This window comes from Apteryx mantelli, chromosome 4, assembly GCF_036417845.1.
Source record: "Apteryx mantelli isolate bAptMan1 chromosome 4, bAptMan1.hap1, whole genome shotgun sequence".
NCBI classification, from domain to species: domain Eukaryota; kingdom Metazoa; phylum Chordata; class Aves; order Apterygiformes; family Apterygidae; genus Apteryx; species Apteryx mantelli.
The window spans coordinates 35,398,245-35,420,559 of record NC_089981.1 but is presented as its reverse complement, the minus strand read 5'-3'; the positions used below and the strand labels follow the sequence as shown (position 1 = coordinate 35,420,559).

Sequence of the window (22,315 nt, the reverse complement as noted above, 5' to 3'; positions counted from 1 at the left end):
TAAGATTAAACCTGGGTTTTGAGAATAGTAGTAGCAGTTAGTTGCTTCTGGCCATGCTAAAATAGTTGTTCTCTGTTTTACTCAGGGCCGCGTTGTTCCTGCTCCGATGTGCAACCTTCTTAAGTGTGTCTGGGAAGGGGTGTCTATATTTACTCACATTGGCAGCTGTCTCAATATTGCTGTTCACTTCAGACCAGAAAAGATGGTTGCTACCAGTTCTTCTCAATGTTTCAGGTCCTAAATGGTTTTGGGCTTTAGCTATCCTGCTCAATAACACCTTTCTAATTACACTCCTCATGCCCTTAAAAAATGTCTTTTCTAATGCTACCAGTTGTCACAGCTCATGTTGAATTTGAGACAGCGGTTTCTTTGATCAAGTTGATGCAGCCTGTACCTAGCTTCCACTCCTCTGCAAACGCAAGAGCTCTCTCAGGTATGTATTAAACTTAAAATAAGTGACTTACCTAACTGTACCAACTACGTAAATAAGGATAACAGGCCATTACTGCCATCAGTTAAATCAGGCGTTTTAATTTTATGGTATAGATCTTCAGCTGTGATAATGTACATTTAGGCTCAGTATGGTTTCCTGGTGAAACTAGCCTAGGAAATAAGTGCAGTATGTTACTGGGAAAAGTCTTTAAATATTATGAAACAGCCTTAGTGTTCAGGTTGTTGATGCACCTGAAATGAAATGTTTCTTCAACCAAAAATGAAATATTTGTTAGACAGATTTTCATAGAAAATATTGAATAGTTACATTTTGATTCTAGTTTAATTGAAGCAGGGAGAAATTAACTTGCAAAATATCTTTAAGTGCCCAGTGGGAGACAATTTAGGATCTGAGTTTACATGTACTTGTATCTTCGAGGTGAAGTCCAGGTCTCCAAGTCAAGCAGCTGGAAAATAAGAAACACACAATTTATTAATTCCCGGTTGGTTTTCTGATTGGCTGCACCTCACCTCCACTTTCAGGCTCCTTCTGTACCTCGTGCATCCTGCCAGCCTGCAGGACACTGTTTCCCCTGAGCGACAGCGTTCGGCAGCATTAACTGCTCTCGTGTGTTGCCTGTGTCGCTCTGCTCCCTCCCTACGCCTTGGTAAAGCTGCTCCTCTCGAGCGCCACGACCGACCAGCCAGAACCATTCTGTGCCTGTCGGCCCCTGGACTTTTCACCTGCTCATCAAAATGAGTCCAATGAGCTCAGCAGGAACTGGGACCACACTTTTCATCAGCCTTCTGGTTCTCGGAAACCAGCCCCATAGTATGGGGCGGGGGGTAACTGCAGCACATAATTCTTTTCATAAGCTGCTTAGTCGTCATTTCTGTATTATTTAAGTCTTTGGCCTGCAGAGTTTTTCCTAGGAGGATGTTCCAGAACTTTTCGTCTTTGATGGCTCGTTTCCATCCAGTTTATATCTATTTACTATATGCATGTGTATGTATAGTTGTTTAGCTTAAATGGCTCTCATATGTTCCTAACGTTTAGCTCCTAGTATATTTACGGAAAGGAACTATATTGCTTCTCAGGCTTTATTTTACTAGGTTTAATGCAGCTAGTGTCTTCCAGTCTCCCCCATAAGACAGGCTTTTCTGTCACTGTACCTTTTTTATTTGAAATAATCTTTCTTTAACAGGAGATTTCTGTTAACTCACTTAGTCCCACTAATACTCTAACAATCACACTAATCCTTCTTTGTTTCTGTCCAAAACACCTTGGTTGAAATATTAGATTCCACTCTGATTCTTCCACAGCTGCATTACAGTGGTTTAGTTATCCCGTGATCAGTTAATATCCAAAGCTTTTTCTCCTCTTCTGCCATTTAATTTACTGAGTTCCAAGCTCAAGGCAGAAATTCTTGCTCGCAGTTCCAGAGTAATTGTTTTTGCCAAATTTCATCCTGTTTCTATTTCAGTGTGTAAGTGATAAATTCCTCCTGATCCTCCCTGTATTGATGCCTCCCAGTTTTAGGTCTCCATCATATTTCATTAATATTCTCTAGCTTTTTGTGCCAAAATCAGTAATGAAAATACTAAATAATGTTAGCTCTAAGACCAGTTCTTGAGGAACTCCATGAATTATATTCAGGATATTCTCTTTTTATTACAGCACAAGCACTTGTGGATCTGTTATTGCCCCTTAGCGACACTTAAATATTTCTGGAAAGAAACCTGTCTTGAATTATATAAGGTTTGCTGATGACTCCAGTGTAAGTAAGATTTTATCCCTAAAATTGTAAATTAAACATTTCCTTAAAATAATGAATAATAATATCCTAACAATACAATATTTTTTCTGAGGTGATCTAGACTGTATAACTATATTGAAGATATTTATAGGTGAAATCTGCCATCCTTGTAAGTTGGCATAGCTCCTGCAATGCATAATCTTTTTGCTGTGAATCTCAAAACTTTTCCAGTTTCCCAGCTCTGCTCAGTGCATGCAAGAGGTTTGTCAAGGATCGTGAAAAACGATAATGTTTGGATAATGTCAGTGGGGTTTGAATTTGAATTCTTGGGTCAACCAAAACGTAACTTAGCTTCAGATTCAAGGAGTATGAATTCATGAGAATTTCAGCTACCTGCCTGAAAATGAAAATGTGTGCTTCCTCCCTTCTCTATTCTTTGTGAACCAATACACACAGTAAAATGAAGTGGGTTTTGACATAGGTCTTTCTTGACACTTTTAATAAATGGGCATGCTACCTTCTGCTGAAATGAAGGAGTCACAGCAACGAACTTGACAGAAGCTGATCTGCCTCACCTTAGGAGAGAGAGGGAGCTCCTTGCCTTTCTTGGTGGATGAAGCACTTCAGTGCTGTGTCTTTCATATGTATATGAATAAATCATGAAAAAATAAGGCATGCTTTAGTACTTCCCAGAAAATCATTGATGTACTTTATGATATTAAAAATGTACATCAGTCTAGCTAAATGGGTCTATACTACATAAAGGTCTAGCCCAAATCTGAAATGTTACTTCTCCTTTCAGGAATGCAATAATGTTTGAGCTACTTATTCCATTTAATTCCAAAGGATGAACTGCCCTTAATACCCCTTTAATTCCAATTCACTATTTAAATTTTGGTTAAAGTTTTGGTTTCTGGCAAGTCAGTATTAGACAAGAATCTGCATGAACTGTGTCATCTAAGTTCAAAGACGTATATACAAGCTTGTGTTTTCTGATAATGCACATTGCTTTAATGGCAATTAGTACTATAGCACACTTGGGATCATGGGATAGTCATTACTGGCACCAAAAATGCATTTGTAAACCACAAGATCTTTGTATTATAGCTTCTCTGACTCACTGTATAATATTTTAGATGACAGTAATCAAAGAATGAAATATAGTGTAGCAGTCTTATCTGAGACATGCAATAACATTTGATAGTCGAGTAAATTGATCTGGCAGCTATACTCGCCTGTTTGTTTAAGGCAGCACACTGGGTGTAATTTGCACCCATTTAAGCACTTAGATTTGTAAGATAACGTTTTTTCTAAACATTTTTATTTAAAATTTTTTACCCTAACTGTATGAAGAAGAATAACAAAAAAGCCAAGTCAGAAATTGAAACCATCTGTATTTCGTAAGCTGAATTTTCCATGGATTTTATGGAATATCATAAAAGCCCTAAGCAAGCCCTAAATTCTCCTCAGGTTAGAAATATTAGAAATGGAAAACAGAAGTAACTGAGAAGCATGTGGATTTAGTTCAGCTCTAATCCTGAACAAATGATATCAGTGTCTCTAATCTAAAGACTTTCACCATTTACAGGCACCACTTTATGTGTGAGTATAATCTGATATTCAAGAAACAACTTATTTGTATGAACATTGGATTCTTAGTAAGAAATTCACCATATGCAGACCAGCACAATGTTAGGCACCACTTAAATGGCATTTTGTCCTTAGAAATAGACTCATAATTGGTGCCCAGGCCTTGAGCTGGCCCCAGACCAAGGATAAGTCTGGGCAGTGGGAGCAGAGCCAGCATGTGAATGTGCTTTAAGCAATAACTCTGGGAACAGACCAAAAAAAAAAAAAACAAACAGATTACCTTTGAGGAGTGGTCTTGTAATAGACCTAGATGGTGTCTTACTGTGAGTGATGATTTAATCAAATCTGATTTCATGCAAAATTGTTCATAAGATAATTTGAGGTGTCTGTCTTTCACAGCCTGCGAGAGAAGGAGTGTAATTAAGATTATAAAACAGGATGATATGCCTTGGCAACTCCAGTAGCAAAGGGCCAGCCTCAGTGATCGGAAACTCCCCTCCAGAGCTCCCTGAGAAGCCTGGTTGCAAGCTTGCAGGAAATTATATTTTCCTTAGGTTTAGCCTGCATTAAATCAAACCAAATCCGAATTTTTTCTAGCAAAGCAGCTCTTCCAACTGCTCACTGGAATACTCATTCTTTTCCATTTTGTTGCAAATAAGTAAAGGTCAGTCATAATGCCCAGATCTCCCAGATAACAACTGGGAATTAGTTGCCCTAACACTGGGGAACAGATTTTCCAGAGATCCATCAAACCTCACCTTGGTTTTAGTGAAACCGATACACTCCTAACAAAGCATTTCAGGCTCAGCTAATCAGTCTTTTATTGGGTATTTTTGGCCAGTTCTGTTCCTGTGTTCCTGTTTGTGTCTGAATTCCTGGCTGAGTTACTCTATGGCTAGCATAGCACAAGGTAGTTTTATTTATTTGAATTACAGGTACATCCAGAAGGCTCAGTCATGTCCACAAGCTTGTTGTGCGAGGCGCAACACAGTGCTAGAGACGGTCTCAGTCCCAGTAAGGTGAGGCCCCTGTACTCTCTGGTTGGGATATATTTCATCCCATATGGTCTCCTCATGCCTTCCCACTTGTAATCTAACTTTTTGCATTAGGACATGAGTTCCACGAGGATGAGATAACCGGTGTCTCTCACGACGTGTTTCTACCGCGGCTAGCTCGATAGGGTGCTGGGAAGCGCCTACGAGCTCTCACAAAGTAAAATACACCAAAGGAAGTGGCCTGCATGTGGTACAGAGCAAACCAGCGGCAGCGCTAGGGAAATGCCAGGGCAGGGGGAGGTGGGGATCCCTGGCAGTGCTGTCCCGGCTCACCCCGACCAGGCAGACGGGTGCTGGTCCCTTCCCACCTGCAAACCCCAGCGAGGTCCAGTGATAGTCTTCTACCATCCACTTGGCAATGCGTGGGTTCACACGAGCATCAAAGGGGCATGCAGCTGACTGTGCTAAGCAGTACATTTTGGCAGTCTGGGAAGAAGAACAGTTTTTCAGCACAGAAACTGGTAGGTATTGCTGACAGTGCACAGGCACAGGGAACTGTGCTTGCTTGGCACGCAACTTTGTGGTGCAAGATCTCCATCCTCGAACCAAGGAAGAAAGCCACCTATTTACAGATACAGAGAGAAACTGATGCACATGGCTGTAATCTGGGGAAAATATTAATTGTATCCTTGTTTTAGAGGAGAGAGAAGAGACTCAGCAGCATAGCCTCTATGCACAGTGATGTATATAGGGAAGCAGCTGGGAAGACGGAATGGGTGGAAAAGATAATGCCGTGATTTTCTGATTACTTTTAACTTGCCTTTGGGTGGCTTGCAGGGTGATAAGTGTCTTCCTGAAAATAGGTATTTAGGCAGATCTACATTCAAGTCAAGCACACACGTGAAGACCAGGAACTAGGCTACATTCTTTTTTATTTTTTATTTTTAATGAAAGCATCAAAATATCTTGATTTTAGCACATGGCCTCTGCTCTCTTTCTCCTCCACTGTCATTTTCATGTAGCAGTGAATGCAAAGATGAAAATGGTAGTGCCACTCCAACCTGAGTTATTAGTAGTATATAGCGATCAGCATGATCATTTTACAAAATGCAGTCAGCTGCTAGTAGGCCTTTATGATGTGGAAACCTTTCTCAGATCAGATCTGCCTAAGGCTAATGTAGCACTGGAAATGTTTTCACAACATGAAGGGCTGTCACAAAATTGCTAATCTGTATTAAAACCTTTACCATCTTCAAGATAATATTTTCTTTCTGTCTGACTTTTCTTAAAAAGCAAGAAGCTTAGCCATGGAATGTTAAAAATACATGATGCCATGGAATGTTAAAAATACAGTGAATGCAGTTTAGGTTAGACCCTGTGATTAAACTTAATTAGCTCCAGAGGAAGCTGTTTATACTGGTTAATTGCTGCAATCTGAAGACAGAATCAGTACCTTCCGACTGAGGCAAACTATAGCCAATTTCATACTCTGTCTAAAGAACAACAGAAAGAAGGTTAGGAGCATAATCATACCTCAGATGTGATTGCAAAAGCAGGCATTACTCTCACATCATAATTTTCTATATACTTTTGTAGAAAATTCAGTAATTAAAAGGTTTGTTCTTATTTTGCAAAAGATAAATTGATACATGTCTTTGCAGTACACAAAAACACCATAAAAATTAATAGCAACTTCGTAGGTCTTGATTTCATAATACAAAGAAGCTTGTGCTTAACTTAGAGCACTTTCTTGGAGTTAAACACTCAGATAACTGACTTGCTGAATGATGGGCCAGATCAGTAAAGAAAGAGATCATTTACAGACTCCGGAAATTCTACCATTAGCAACAGCTGGTAAACACAAATATAAAAAAAATATTTTTGTAAGTACATTCGAATACAGCCTTTTAACTTTTTACAGAGCTGCTTCACATGTCAGACTTTCCAAAGGAAAGAGCGAGGCTAGATGAGCAAGTTTGCTAGACAGAAGTTCTACAGCTATATAAGGTTTAAAAAAAAACCCATTAAGCCGAATGAGGTTTGAATACTAATATTTTGCAGCTATGAATTAGGAAGAATTAATCAAGTTTTTTTGCACTGAATAGTGCAACCAGAGATTCTTTTATTCAAGAGGAAACTGGAAGGGATCTGACTGCCTCCGGCCCAGGGACAGGCACGCGGGGCAGCCTCTGCCCTTGTGCCCTGCACAGCACCTAAAGGAAACCTGCTCCGGAGCTCAGGTTGTTTTGCTTATCAACTTTGTGGAGCTCTGAAAGTACGTTTTCAAATGTAACAGCTCTGAAGCAGATCTTTCTGAAGCAGTTGCTTTCTGCAAATGCTGGGAACTGTTTAGACACATAATTAATGTAGTCTTGCACTTATGGAAATTTGGCCTTTCTGCTTCGGATGTTTTTGGCTAAGGGCGTGTGCTTGCTTCTTTTTTTTTAGGAAGGAATGGCTTGTTATTTATTACTGAGTGAAACAGCAAGTGCTATTAATATTGTAGTGCTGACAGAGAAAGCATTTTCCCAGTTTGCTGTTCTTTATTCTCTTTCCCTTGAAATGCTTGTTCTCTCTCCATAAACAGATGCAAATAGATCAAATGTTTCCTGCAAAATAAGGCAATCAGGACAAAGTAGCAATAGCAGGATTATCTTGCTGATGTACTACACATCTGCACAACGCAAAGCAAAAAATTTGCACCAAGAAGAGAATTTTCGGTGTAGAGTTGTTTCCTTGAACTCAATTTTATTTAATGTTATGCAGTATAAAGATGTCACATACCCAGTTTAAGGGGTGAATTGATAGCCTGGAAAGTTTTTTGACAACTGTGTCCACAGCCATAACATGTAATGCTAGTTTTGAGCTGAGACTTTTGAGTTATGAGCTACAAAGCCCTTTTGTGAATACTAGCTTCAGTGGTGCTACTCTGCCTAGCAAGTGAATGCTCTGGAGGAGACGGGGTTGCGATTTGGTGCCTAATTGGATCACTAGGTCTGCACACACTGAAATGGGCATAATCTCTGAATCTTAAGAAAAAATAAGGGTTTGGGGGATATACAGCTTTGAAGATTCCTTTGGCCAAAAGTCTGAAATTTGGAAGACAAGCCTGGGCATACCAAACAGTGCATTCTACATTTCAGGGCAAACTGAGTTCATGCCCCTTGAACAGCTGACCTTTAAAGAGAAAATGTTTTGCAATCCCTAACTAGCCAAGCTGCCACAACTGAGTCAGAGAGACATGCTGGGAAAGCTGAACAAGAGCGTTTCTCATTGCTGTGAGAAGAAGGATGGGATCCCAACCTGGTATCTTTAATTGATTTTTGTGCATAATGTCTAATGGAGAACTCTCCTTCCTAGTTCATGCTTTAAACACAGGGTTCTGTTGTCTAGAGGGTTTTTTTTCCTGATATGAAGAATAAAGGCAGATAATCTAGTTTCTATTCCTTCAGTTTATCCCTGCTTCTTATCCCAGGAGCACTGGAGGTGTGAAACTGTTAGAGGCTAACTGGAGCTGGACAAATACAGGCATGACAGTAGCTGCAAGAAATAAATGAGACTAGACTGTTAGAGGGAAACGCTACTGTTAAAGTAAACTTGTGAGGCTATAATGAATTATATTTTGCAACCAGAACTCTAAAGCTTTATTCCTTGGTCACATGAGCGTGAAGCCACAGTACTATAATTCAAAACATTGGTCAGAGGCAAGAAATGTAAGAAAATCATTAAAGGAAGTATACTTTGGACTAAACTGTTAAACAAGATAGAGCAGTAGTTTCCTAAAAGAAAAAATACCTATGAAATGAAAAAGAAGCAGAAAGTTTCTCATCCACTGGAGAAATAAATAAAAGTCCTTCATTTCCGAGGTTGAGAAAAAGAATTAAAAATTTCTGAAGTCTGTCTAAAAAAGAACTGTTTTATAACAAATCATTTCGTATACACATTTTTCTGGGCAGAGACTGTCATTTTTTGTCCTGTTTGTCCAGAACTTATTGCTACAGGGTCTTAGTCACAAGCAGAGCTCATCAGTGAACAGTAAGTAAGAAACGGCACCAGGAGATGGTACACCAGGCTGTTTTTTCGCATTTCATGTACACAGCACTTGATGCATGTAGGACTCCAAGCGGTCTGGACTTCAGCTCTTTTTTATGCTGTGTAACAGTAACGCTGTGGTTATGCCAATGCAAAATCAGTGACGAGAGGGGACTCCGCACCCAGTCAGTAGATGATTGCAGTGTCAGAAGCTCTGTGGAAAAGACAAGAGGTACAGATACAGCAGAAGCGGCCAGCTCCTAACAGAGATAAATCCTAATGAGTTATATTTACGGGTTTCACAGAGACTGTTCTTTCTGAAACCACCAAATTCCTCCCTGAGAATCAGTCTCATTATTTAAATGTACAGGATATTATGCTGAAATGAAGACATCTTAAGCTATTGTATTCATAATTGCTAGTGATCCATATATATAAGTGAAATATACTCGAGAAATAATCCTGTTTGGCTTCCTCAGCAGTGTATTGGAAAAAGCAAGTGTGCCAGTTTTTGGAAGTGGTCTCAGACCTTTCTGAGAGCCTGTTTAAAGCACAGTGAGGGACGCTTTTCAAATGTTAATGCTTAGAGCTGTTGCTAACAATTGCCTTGTTCCTCTCTGTCATTTTGTTTCAAAGAGCTTAAAAGCCAAAAGCTCTGGGGTTTTGACTGAAAAGGTTTTGGAGGTTTCAGGTTTTAAATGGCATGTTTCTGGCCCAATAAATTTTGTGGGAATTTTCTTTTGGATTACTCAGAACCCTGCTATAAACGGTTACAAACTTACCAGACTTAATTTTCGTCTGCCTGGTTCCTCACTGCGCACTCTCTGCAGAGGCTGCCTGGGCTTTTAGCACCTCAGCTTTGCTCCTGGGTCACTGATGACAACCCCCAATAAGGGAAGTCTCCACGTAGGCTACAGTTCCCGTGGCCTTTCAGCGCCTCTGTGGTACAAACTGTTCCAATTTTTTCTTCCACGGTGGCTGTGATTTAAAAAACAGACAGATACAAGACAAAGTGCTTAACCTTGCCCTTGTTATCATCCTCAAAGAATACTTCCAGTTTAGCTGATTTCAAACTAGGTGAGTCTTACTTTTTTTTTTTTCCTGCCCCGTACTGGGACAAACCTTGCTTTGGGTTTGAAAAGGCATTTCTAGCAATATTAATGTAAGCATAGCTGTGGTAGGTGATGCACCTGCTGTAAAGCCAGCTTCATAAATATTTACTTCACAGTATACAACCCACTGCAATCTGCAAAATCATCTGTGAAGCTAGGTAAATATTTGAACATTTATCTTGATCTGAGATGTGGCCACAAATAGCTACTTTCAATACCCAAGGCAACACACGTCTAGAAGCTATGCCTGTGTATGGCAACCTGGTACATCACAGCTGCTAGCAAAGACAGCCGTAATCCCAGGGATCTCCCCAGCATGGAGGTTGATTTATCTCTCAGTTATCAACTAATGGCTTTCAGGCTCCAAGGTTATCATTTTCATAGCTCTCCTGAGTACTAGGATTTGTACCTTCAGCAGGCAATCAGGCAGAAGGGCACACCTAGCTGCATTCTGACAGCAGTATTTTTTTTTTCTTTAAGCCTATGCACTTTTCCCTGATGCCTCCCAGTTCTCAGAAACAGCTAGATTCTTGCCACTGTGCCTATCATTTCAAAATGAAATACTGTGTTGCATTTCAGGCAGCACTCAGGATCACAGAGAAATTCTCCAGATTTACAGAAATATATAAGCAATTGAAGATAGTTTCCCACTGCTGTCTAGGAAAAGCAAGTGTTCAAGAAAAATACAGCAAGAATAGTGCAGCTTGGTGTTTGTTAGCTCATAACCTAGAAGAATCATATTGCTGATGTGCACTGTGCAGCTGAGATCCATAAAACTGAGGTCCTTTATTTTTCTAGAGTCATATGCTTAACTGTCCTAGAACAGATATCGTTATTAATGAGAATTAGAAAATAATGATTTAAGGAAGGTAAACAGGTAGATTTCCACTCTGGGGCAACATCTGTGTGCCACATGTTCATTGCTGTGTGGGAGAAAAGGACCAAGCAATTCAGAGGAGAAAATGTAAGATTGTGAAGGCACTAAATCACATCCCACTCTTGACTGAGAGCCGCTGTGTTTTTCTCTTGAATAAGTGCAGAGGGGAGGAGGGGACGAAGAAGGCCCTATGCAGATTATCATGCATCTTATTTTGCAGTGGCCGTTAGCAGTAAGCCTTATTCACATGAATGCTGACATAGGATTCACACTGAAAAGGCTTTCCAAACTAAACCCCAAGTGACATGGGGCACAGGTAAGAGAATGGGCTTTCAGGACTGCATTTTGATGTTGAAGTCTCAGTTCTGAAACTCCAGCTTTTCAACACCCCTATGTTTTGCCTGTTGTCCAGAGACATGTGGAAAAAGCATTGGTCAGGAACAAAAAAACCCTGATTCATCTTTTCCATAGGGTGGTACTCACAGGGGGGAATGCACCTCTCAGATGGGATGGTCAGTCCCTGTCTGGGGGTGATGGGAGTCTCCACTGCAAGGTCCTTGCAACAGCATCTTCAGCTGGATCAGGTGAGACTCCCCAGACTGCTGTTCTGCTGAATTTTTATATCCAGCTGGGCTGTGGTCCTACTTGACCACTCTAGCATATGCATGATCTGTTTCTACTGAATAGCTTAAACTATGAACAAAGCATCTCCTAACTATTTCAGCTATGTACAAAAGACTGTCCTATGTGAGCACTCCTGCATCTGCCGGAACAGTTTCTATTGAATATATAAAATTCTCTGTGTACGGTTTGGTCAATTCTGCAGCGAGAACTGCTTGGGGGAGCTGCTGGGACTGCCCAACTCTCCACCCAGGGTGTTAATCAACATGCTGAAGCACACAGATAGTGTTTAGCAGTTAGCAAATGCTCCCCACCTGGGGGGCTCCTGCAACACAACGTTGAATGCTTTGCTGTGAAGGTGGCTCCATTGTCCTGTCTATGCAGACAACTAGCTGGGGAGACCTTGGACCACCCCGGGAGCTGATGACTGAAGTGTGCTGGGTGCGCACACAGGCATGACCCTGACACCCAGCTACGCCTCAGTTACAGCCATAGAACAATTTTGAATTTCATCCTTATATCACAATTATAATTTAAATTTCATGGATCTTGCCACAAGCCTTTCACAGAGCCTTGCTATGATAGTATTCATACAACAACTGAGATTTGGATTTGTTTATATTTTTTCTAAAACGGACTTTTTTCTGAATAGCTCTAGAACTGACTGGCTAAGATCATTCGTAAAGGCCTCAATTTCTTCAGCAAAGCAGTGAACTAAGTGTTGCAATTTAGGTCAGCGGGGACACCACTGTGCGGCTCAGTGCCGTGTACCAGTGCAGCCCCTGGGAGCTCCCGCGCTGCCAGAAGCGCATCTCCCCCGTGGCAGCTCAGGCCCCCAGACGCCCTTGAAGCCAGCCAGCCACCAGGTCCAGGACTCATCCACAGTCCTCTATACTGTTGCACAGAGCAGGCAGGTAAGCGGAAAAGCTGCACCAGCAGCAAGGCTCTGTGTTGCATAGAGCACCGCGCCTGTGGGAGGCTTTTGGGGAGATGCCGGAAAGGCCTCAGGTGCGGTAGTCCTGTATCGCTCTAGCAACAGTAGAGTTGGCTGCTGCAGGCAGGGAGGCGAAAACGGCGGAAACCAGTGTTAGCACAAAGCTTGTGGCCACGCAGCAGGGACCGTATGTCTGCAGCTGGAAGGACCGGCCGGCCAGCTCGCACAGAGGTGTGCAACGGCTCGAGCAGCACGTGGGCCACAATCTCTCTCTCTATTTGACAGTATTTAGAGTGATGTTAGGGACACGGTGGCTTTGCGTTCTATTCTGATAGGAACAACGCACTGGAGTGCTTGTTTTCCATCTGCAACAGTTATCCATGCTTGTGCTACTTAAGAGCAGGATGTAGCTGCTAAAGAGCTGGCTCTGGTCTGTGAAGGCATTTGAGGCTTAGGTCAGCGTGGTCCAACCAGCTGCCTTGACCACAGGCTAGACCTGGCCTGCTGCCCTTCTCCTGGAAGGGACAAGGAGCAGCTGCTCCAGGGGCCCATGCAAACCAGGCTGCCGAAGGCTCCCCGCGGTGCCGGCCCCAGCTGCTGCCGAGTGGGAACGCCGGATCCGGACGGGCACAGGCAGCACTGCCAGTCCCTGGCACTGGGCACGGGAGACCAGTCCTTGGGCTTGGCTAGCACAGGTAAGAGGGTGTGGTTAAAATACAAAACTTGGGTGAAATGGAGGCCTGGGACAGCCACCTGCTGAGCCACACAGGCACTTCAGTCGTCAGCTCCCGAACTGTACTAAGCATGGTACCGCTTTTGTCTTTCCTTTCCCTTTTTTTTGCTGCAAAAGAAGAGACTCTGCTGCAGAGCATTTCTAGCTGTGTGCATGTCTAAGTAGTGGTGCAAGGAATGGATTAGTAGCAAGTGCTGTCTGAACATTTGCTTGACCTCAAATATTTTAGCAAAATAAAAGGGATTTCATTCAAACAGCTAGGAAAAGTTGATTTTAAATTTAGGAGATGTGTATGGTTTAAATATTTCATAGTAATGTCATGGCAGGAAGTAAGCCCTATTTTCTTTTCTGTTTTAAGCTTAATGGAAAGGATAAGAAAATATTTCAGCTGTACAGCTACTGCCACGACTCTAAGTGGTGCGCGGCACAGAGCAGCTGCGTCTGTGTGTGCTGCAATCCACAACATACATCCATACACACCCTTGGGGCAGAAGTCATAGATCTCCCAGGGTTACAAGGAATTACACTGCCATTATCCCATTGCCAAATATGGTCCACAAAAGTCAAAGTACACATAAAAAAAACCCCACTAACTAATCCTTGCAAAATCCAGTAAGGTAAAACATATGTACTGATATCTGTATTCTATAGGGGGATGAGTCAACAAAGGGAGAATGTGTCAGTGACTACATATAAAATAGTTTTAAAGCACCCAAACCTATAAATTCCTACTTCCAGTGCTGTAGCAGGACCAGGGCCTCCCCTGGACATGCTGGAGATTCCTCTTAAGGAATTAACCAGCCTCATACACACTAAGAGCAAACCAGATTTCCGTGATGAATATCCCAAATTGCACACCAGACATGGTTAGGTATTGATGACAAAATGAAAGATGATTGCAGAGTGTATTATGTTTCCAGAGTTGCACTCAGTCTGATCAAAGACACTGATTTAGAACTGGATTTAAAAACTGAGCAAGTGTGAGAACGCCCTGCAATGAGGTAGCTGCCTCTCTCCCCCACCTCGCTGAGTGCTGACCAGAGGCCGTGTATATGCTCTTTAGCTGAGTGCGAGCACTGCCTTGTATCTGACACAGCAGCAATGAGGAGAAATTAGGAGAGAAGGAAGAGAGGTATTATTGTTCCTATTTCAATATGCCTTTGACACTGCATGTTTGTATGGACTTTTAGGCTTTATAAAAAAGCTGGCCCAAGTACAGTAAGAACAAATCAAGCAAACAGTTATACAAAGCCTCAGTATTTCTGACCTGTGCCAGCACGGGAGCATCCAAGCTTGTATCCAGTGTGCCTTGGGATCCAACAGAGCTTTCAGCAAAGATCTGACACAGATTTTTTTCACTTCTGAGTAGTGCAAGTAGCAGCAACCCTAGATATTGGTTTCTTAGTAGATTATGTTACTGAAAGGTAATGTTTTAGTCATGTTAAATAGCTGTAAGCCTCAGAAGTTGTTCAATAATTAGAACTGTTCATCTTTTTCACCAGTATTTCCCTGAAAGAAAATGTTTAGTTAACTCTTACCATTACATGAATGAAAAAATACACTTTCCTGACATATATTCTCTTTGATTTTTACTAATTTGTAAGCATCTCTGTCTGCACTTGTCTTTAACTTTGAAGCTCTACTTTTTTGATTGTCTTCATAATCATTGTGAGAAAATGCTATTTCCACATGTTTTTCTGGCTTACACTTGTTTACATTTTGTTCTGATATGGTCATCTTCTAGCATTACATTTGATGTGGTGATAAAAAAAAATAGCTATGATCATTTTGTGGGTTACACTTGAATTGATCGGTACAGCTTCAGAAGTATGAAGGCATTGGCAGTAAAGGGAGAAAAGGCCGAGATGTCTGGAAGGGACGTAAGTTCAACACATTTTCCAGACTGCCACTCAGGAGATCACCCATGGTGTTTTAAACTTGCTGGCTCACCTGGTTGACCAGCTGGTGAGGATGAACATATAGAAAACATCTGCTTCCTTAGGCCCTTGTCTTGTGAGGACTTAGCATATGCTGCACTTTCTGAACACAAGTAACCCTGCCGAGTTTAGTGGGACTGTGTATGTGAACAAAGTTAAATACAGACAGGAACGAGGCCTTAAGCTTTAGTTTGTCTAAGAGCACAGATGGGAAAGCAGGTCCATTTTTTTCTCTTTATGGACCCACAGGAATTATCATGTCATAATGCACTCCATCATCTTACTGCATGTGGGGATCAGCATTATTTTGGTGAGGCACATAAAATATATAAATGACAAATAGAAGGTAGTGATGACAGCTTTAGAAGAGCTCTTTGGGGTTGGGAATGTGTCCTGAGTTCCGTCCATGTCAGTCTGGGAACCACTGAAACACATCAGAAAGGGTCTTCTCACATGGCAAGCTGCACAGACAAAATACTGGTCTTTCCATTGTCGGTAGAAATTTCTCTTTGGCCTCCTCATGGCCAGGATTTAACCTTAAACAGTTCTAGTAGTTTTGATAGGCACTGCACATCCTTTTGCCAGATATCAGAATTCCCGTAGGTTCCTTCAGAAAAAGTACTACTGCTGTTGTCTATGTGCCCAAATACTGCTATGTGTTCCTCTCACAATGGCACGCTGCCCAAACTGCTGCCAGAGCACGGTGAAATCAGGATGCCCCCAGGTGGCACAACCTCGACCCATCGCAGACTCCCCAGGGTGCCTGTGTAGAGGGATGGCTGCATCCTTCGCAGAGAGGCTGAGGGCACCTTCGCCCTGCTAGGAGGTCGCAGCGCAGAGCGCCACCATCGCGTTGCCGCCTGTCGCTCTCCTCCCTGCCGCCCTCGTTGTCAGGAGTCCAGCTGTCTCTCGCTGCGTTTCGCAGGCCGTGGCTGATTTACAGGCGATGAGTACTGAGGAACTCTTGCTTTGGATTTGTTGCAGTGCCATAGAAACATGTGCTGGCAGCTTGGAAAAGGTCTGGTTGCTACAGATGAAGAAAAGCCTGCTGTCAACCCCCCGCAAAGCCTGGTGTGAACCAGCTCTCCCTGAAGAGTCACCTTCAGCACCCAGGCTCTCAGACTTGGCAGCGGGAGTCTCCTGTCAACATCTGATCCAAGTGAGGAGAGGAGGTAGGACTGGAAATGCATTTCCTGTGCTTGCGCAATCTGTCACAGATCCCAGAGCTGCTGATGCTGATGGTAGTGCCCAGAAATATGAATTTGGGGAACCACTGAGGTCTACTACAATCTTGATGCATCTGGAAGGCATCTAAGAGATACAAGCCGTTTGCTTGCATCAGAACTAGTATCCATACTCAAAATATCCATATTCAAAATATTACTATATTCTGTTTATTAACTGCTATATACTAGCTACAACAAGCGGGATAAGTTTTTCTTCTTCATACGATCATACTTCACCGACAAACCCTTATGCTTCTAATAGACGTAGGGAATATTTTGAAAGAGAAGAACATTTTGTGCTATTCCAGGGGAGATGAGGCACATTTTCGTTCACTAGCACCATCCGCTTCCAACATATTTATTGCGGTAACATCTTGACAAAAAAGATGTTTGGTAACCAATGAAGTAACTTGGTAAATTGATGATCTCTGGAGGGATCACTGTGTTAGTCACTGGTGGGGTTTCACAATAGTTAAGTGTAAATACAGTAATAATTTCAGATTTCTCTATTTGGTGAAGAGATGAAAATGAAATTTTTAGGTAGCAGGAGAACAACAGAATTGAAGTGCTTTAGAGCGTATAGTCTAGTCTCCAAATTAGCTTCAATTTATTTATTTTTTTTATCATTACAGTTGCACAAGTAAGGCAAAAAAGTGTTTTATTTGCATTAGTTAAGAAAATGTGTTTTATGCACTCAGTTGTTCTTAAATTGTATAGCTAATAGTCTGAAAATGTTTGATAACTGAAAACATTTGGAAATGCCAACACTTTTGTATGTACCAGCAGATATGAAATTCAGCTGAAAATCTGAACCAGAAGTATTTTTACCGTGATGATTTTTCTCATCCAACAGCTTTGTCATAAGGCTAAGCATCATATATTAGTAATTAGTTCCAAATAGCTAATGGTTAGAGAGAAGTGCTTGAAAGCATTATATAGGCCACGATTCATTTGATTAACAATAACAAATTCTGATTTGTAAATCATCTGGAATTACTACAGTGACCAATTACTACTCATATCTGGAAATGCCTAAGATTTCTGAAAATTTAAATTTCCAGAAACAAGTAGTGATCCCTGTATTATTCATTATGTTGATTCCCAGATGACTCACAGACCAAAAAATAAAAGGCTGTTCTCTGCAAGTAATTTGCAAGTAAGCCAAGTGCAAGTAAGCCAGCTACAATATAGAACAAAGTATTTCCAAGATTCATCTTTGACTCTGTCCCATTGAAGGCACAGGTAAAATTCCCATCACTTTCAGGAAGAGTTAGAGAAAACATTTTTAGAAAATACAATCCTCAATCTCTATTTATGACTATCTTAGTTACTAAAATAATTGCTTTTCTCCATTTATGCTGAAGCAGCTTTGAACTCCTGATCCTTTTTTGGCACGGTAGCAGCAGCAACAGCAGCAAATGTCCAGACACCTTTTCCAGAAGTGTGCTCACATTCTTGACAGTGCATTATTAAGACTAAACTGATGCCTTTTGGAATAAAGGAGGGGGAAATAATGCTGATGAATGGAATGGGACAAAGAGAAGATTTTCTAAGCTGCCAATAATATGATTTAACTGATTGACACTGAGTTAGTGGTCCTAGCTGCCATTTATACCTTACAAGTCCTCCCGAAAGCAGTAGAATAGCACTCATTGCTCACTTACTTAATAGAAAATCCTGCATATATGTTTGCGAAAATATGAGAAACTATCACAAGTGCTTGATCTTGCAGCCCAAGTAGTCCAACTGAGGTCAGGGAGAAGAAGAAAGTTTGATTAGTTCTGATGTATTTTTGTGTGTATTTCAGGTAGTTCCTGCATCTCAGCAGACTTCTGTGTTAGTTCAAATTCCTCAGTTTCACAAGCAACCTAAAGATTACAAACTACCATCTATGATTTTACTGAAATTAATGTTAGAGAACTTGGCCTAACACTTCGTAGTTTGGGTCAGTTCTAATGTGTAATGTAGTTTTGAAAATCAGCAATAGGAGAACATGAGCAAAATCTTGTTCTTCGAAATGCATAAAAACATATAGGTACATTTAATGGCAATGTCTCTTATTTGCAGTGTGAGTGACAAATCCTCAGAATTGGACCTGACACAGAGGCCTGACCCTGCATCATCGTCAAAATGCCATTAGTTGGTGCAACAAAGGCCAAGCTCATCTCAAAATTCCCCACCATATTCTGCATAAATTGCTTCGTGAGGTAAGTGTGAAGATAAGTAGAAAATGGGAGAAACTGTACAGTTTTGTTACCTAAAAAAACTTTGCTGCTATTCCAAGTGTTTTTATCTGTGGTAAACTACTCCTTTGCTGAATTTACATTCAAATGTCTGGCACAAGAAGGGGTTAAGAAAACTCAGGCTGGCTCATCCCTGGCCACCATTCTGCATGCAGACTTTCCACAGAAAGGGAGTGATTTTGAAGTGCAATTCCATACCACGACAGCAGCATAACCTGCAATATGCATTTTAAGAAGACAGAGAAGGTAGAGAATTAGTGATTTAGCAGTTTTGAAAGCAAGGGTGAAATCCCACCTCCCACAAAAAGCATGGCACAGCTCCAGGGGGTAGGATTTCCCCGGGGGTTATTGCTAGTCTGTCACAATGTGCAACAGGGGAGCCAGAAAGGGGAACATTCATTGCCATTTTTCAATGAAATATTTGTGCCTCTGAATGTGTCTGCCTTTGGCTATTTGGGAAATGTGGGGAAGGAGGCCACCTGCTCCTGCTGTTCCCTTCTGCTCAGCCGTGGTGCTGCCACCTGCAGATTTAATGCTGGCAACCCAATCATGCAGACCCCTCTCCATGGCGCGTGGGAGGGGGAAAGAGGGACCCCAGCATTTTTAGGCACACTCGCTCTGCTCCAAAGGCTGCTAGCACAGAGTAACCAGAGCGCATTGATCCAAAATACAATTTACCCTGCTGAGCTCTTCTGCCTATGTATTACTCCTACACTTCTGGTTTTTGAAAGCACCCCCTTAATTTTTGTTCCAAACAGTTGTCACTGCATTGGTTTTGTTTGGCTGAACCTTCTTAAGGCTCCAAAGAGCAAAGCTTTTAAACACCTCTGCGACTGCCTACTGTGAAACAAAAGCATTTATTTGGTTATGAGTGGAAAGCGGCTGAGTTTTGTGCTTCTGTGGCTTTGCGGGCTGAGATCCTTCAGCAAATTTACGCTGGGGCACCACCTGCCCAGCCCCGGAGGAAATCCTTCCACGGCGCTGCAGTGCTGTGCTCTCACGCCTCGGGGAAAGCGTCCCAGAGAAGAGCACGTTGTTTGTTGGCACGAGCGTGGGGGGCCTGAGCCAAGCGCCCGGGTCGGGCTCCCGAAAGCGGAGCTGCGTTTGGAGAGGCAGGAGGTGCTGCAGCCGGCGCGGGCAGGGCTGCAGCAGAGCCTGGCACGGGCGCTCGGTGCTCGCCCGGAGGACGCACACGGCACTCGCCCCGGGGGCGCACACAGCATCGCCCGTTTGTGCCGGACCGCCGCGGCGCTGCCCACAGCGCGCCTCCCTTCTTGCCTGGCGAAGTTTCAACGCAAACAAGCTCTGAGGCGTGCGCTCGGTCGAAATCAGGCAAGCCTCGCTTTCCTAGCTGTATTTCCATTACGTGTGGCGGGAGCGAAGCACCTCTCCGACCGCGTCGCGTGTCCAAACGCGCTGCTGAGCTAGAGGTGCTGAACGCCAGCAGCAGGGCCAAGCTTTCTCATCCAGGGCAACCAAACTGGAAGATCGTATTATTTCCTAACCCTAAATCAGCCCTCAAACTTTGTTCAGGGCAGCTTCTTTCCGTCATAGCCCAACGCGTGCCTTTGCTTGCTGACTGTGAATTGGGAAGCGGGTGCTTAGCCTTCCTGCAGACCTGCCACGCACCCGGCGCGCTTTTGCTCCAAAGTAAGTAATAGCTAACGACAGCTGGGGGCTCCAGGTCCGGCTGCGTGAGCGGAGGCGAGTTTTAGCAGAAAACCCTTCAGATCCTCTGCGGAAAGGCCTGCAAAGCCACAAGCAAGTCGTGTCAAATGCCAGGCCCTAAGTCGTGCTATTCTAAATGAAAGCTATAAATTGTAGGAGGAGGTATAAATTCCCTATCAATATTCCACACAAACTTCAGGCGTAGGAGAATAACACAGTGTTAGGACTGCTGAATGAATGCACTGTGTGCACACGGTCATTAAAAACCCGGGGAACAGTCAGCCGTGACTGCACAAAAATAAATACAGAACTGACTGTAAATAGTATTCCTTCACCTGCTTCTTCAAGTAGATTTTTATTAGAATGTTTGTCAAAGTGAACGATTTCTTTTAACAAGGAGGTTTGGGTATATTTCAATTGAAACCAGATGCTTGGGTTTGCACTGTTCAAATACAAAATAAGTCTAGTTTTAAGCTTAATACACTGTTAAAAACACTTAAATAAAAATCAGAGTGAACATGCTTGGATACAAAATGGATATTTTCCAACTTTTTAAAGACAGACCTGGGAGTTGAAGTGAATTTTATTATGGAAGCATATTTTGTTTTATTCTTTATTTGCTACATTGGGAAGAGAATGGGTGAAAGGGGGTTAAACCAGTTAAATCCTTGGATTTTTTTTTGTCATTTTCCATCTTCTCTCACTTTCATCCACACAAAGGATATTCCAATTTTCTCTGAGGCAGAGCACAGAAAAACCAAACCATTGTGGAGGCACGTTAGCAAAATTCCCTGTAGCTGGTTAGGCTGAATATGTGGGCTCGCAATCTAAGCTCACTACCAGGGACTTTGAATAATTGGTGAGAAGAGGTTATTTGATGACTAATCAAAATGTGTGAGGATCTAAGTTTTATTCAGGAATTCATCCCTGATCTTAATAGATAGGATTACGTGTGGAAATCAGAAAATGGCATCCTCAGTAAGAGAAAGGCAACAAAACTTGCTGGAAATTATATAGTGCAAACTCTGCTTAAATTGTAGAGGAACAGACCTAGAAAATAGGCCTGGTGAGATCCAGCTATGAGAAAATGTAGATGATTTTGAGATCTTGTGCCAAATGAACACATCTGATCACTTCACAGGACTGCAAATCCTGAGTAACTGTATTGAAATCAGTGTATTAATCACATTTTAAATTACATCAGTGTTTTCCCACCAGACTCTTGTAGACTTCTTCCAAATTCAAATTATTTCCCAACCCTGCCTGAGCAGAATATGTCAGGTTTTTCTACTTTGTGAGGGAGGGAGAGAAGGAAGAAGAAGAAAAGTATTTTTTAAAATCCTAAAATAAATTTGATTTTTCTCCTAACAGGTTAGCAGCAAGGAGAACATGTTATCATGAATAATTAGTGAACCACATTTCTGTAACATTTGCAAAGTATATATTTTGCCATGCAGCCTTTTCGCTTTCACATACTGCATTAAAAATAATTTTAGAAAGGAATGAAAACCAGATCAACATTTTAACAGCACAAGACAAAGCACACTTACAGTAGCGGGAAAATTTCTCCATTTGCTGGTCAAAGATGCTGCTTTCAAAAGTGTTTTCATTTCCACTTAGAAAGTGTTTGTATTTCCACTTCAGGAATCTTTCTGCAGAAATCCTAGATTTATGCCTTTAGAGGTTCCAGGATTTCCACAGCAAACAGAAATGGCACTAGTACAGTATGACTAATTATGTCGCTAACTAAATGTTCACCCCTCTTTCTCTTCCTTCTAATCCCCCTCCCCTCCCAGGAAGCATCCAGATGCATCTCTTTTCTTTTCAAAAACAAGCTGAGGGCTTCCTCAATTTTCTGGTTTAGTCCAATGATATTTACATAAAATAAAACAGCAGCCACTACAGAGACAGGCTGTGGTAAAACGTCTTTTTCTATTTTTCTGCCACGGTTTAACTCATTTTGGTGTTGACTAAAGTTGAAGTAGATTCAATATTAATTGCACATTCTTCTGAGACAACCAGACTGGCAGGCTAGAAGCCCTTTCTATTAGTTTTATTCACACTCAGCCAAATACCTAATACTGCTTATAACTACTCATGTTTTTTGAATTTGATTTTCTGTATCGCTTCACCAAGAAGGGCTAGTGCTAACTATAAG

At 42.0% G+C, this 22,315-nt stretch overlaps 1 protein-coding gene and 1 long non-coding RNA gene across 7 annotated transcripts in view; one reads left to right on the top strand and one right to left on the bottom strand.

The window, feature by feature from the left end:
• Positions 1–22,315, top strand: part of BBOX1 (gamma-butyrobetaine hydroxylase 1) — a 94,498-nt gene that overhangs the window by 9,718 nt on the left and 62,465 nt on the right. For 5 of the 6 annotated variants that reach the window (XR_001294959.2, XM_067296233.1, XM_067296232.1 and 2 more), the window contains 4 exons: positions 332–433; positions 2,111–2,210; positions 16,005–16,192; positions 18,314–18,453. The gene's annotated coding sequence lies outside the window, so the exon portion shown is untranslated. The remainder of the gene's footprint in view (positions 1–331; positions 434–2,110; positions 2,211–16,004; positions 16,193–18,313; positions 18,454–22,315) is intronic. The other variant, XM_013959379.2, reaches the window with a different exon arrangement.
• Positions 8,423–21,785, bottom strand: LOC106498379 (uncharacterized). The gene is made up of 3 exons (XR_001294960.2): positions 21,708–21,785; positions 9,589–9,784; positions 8,423–9,020 (listed from the first exon to the last, which is right to left on the bottom strand). It is a non-coding gene; the product is annotated as an uncharacterized lncRNA (long non-coding RNA).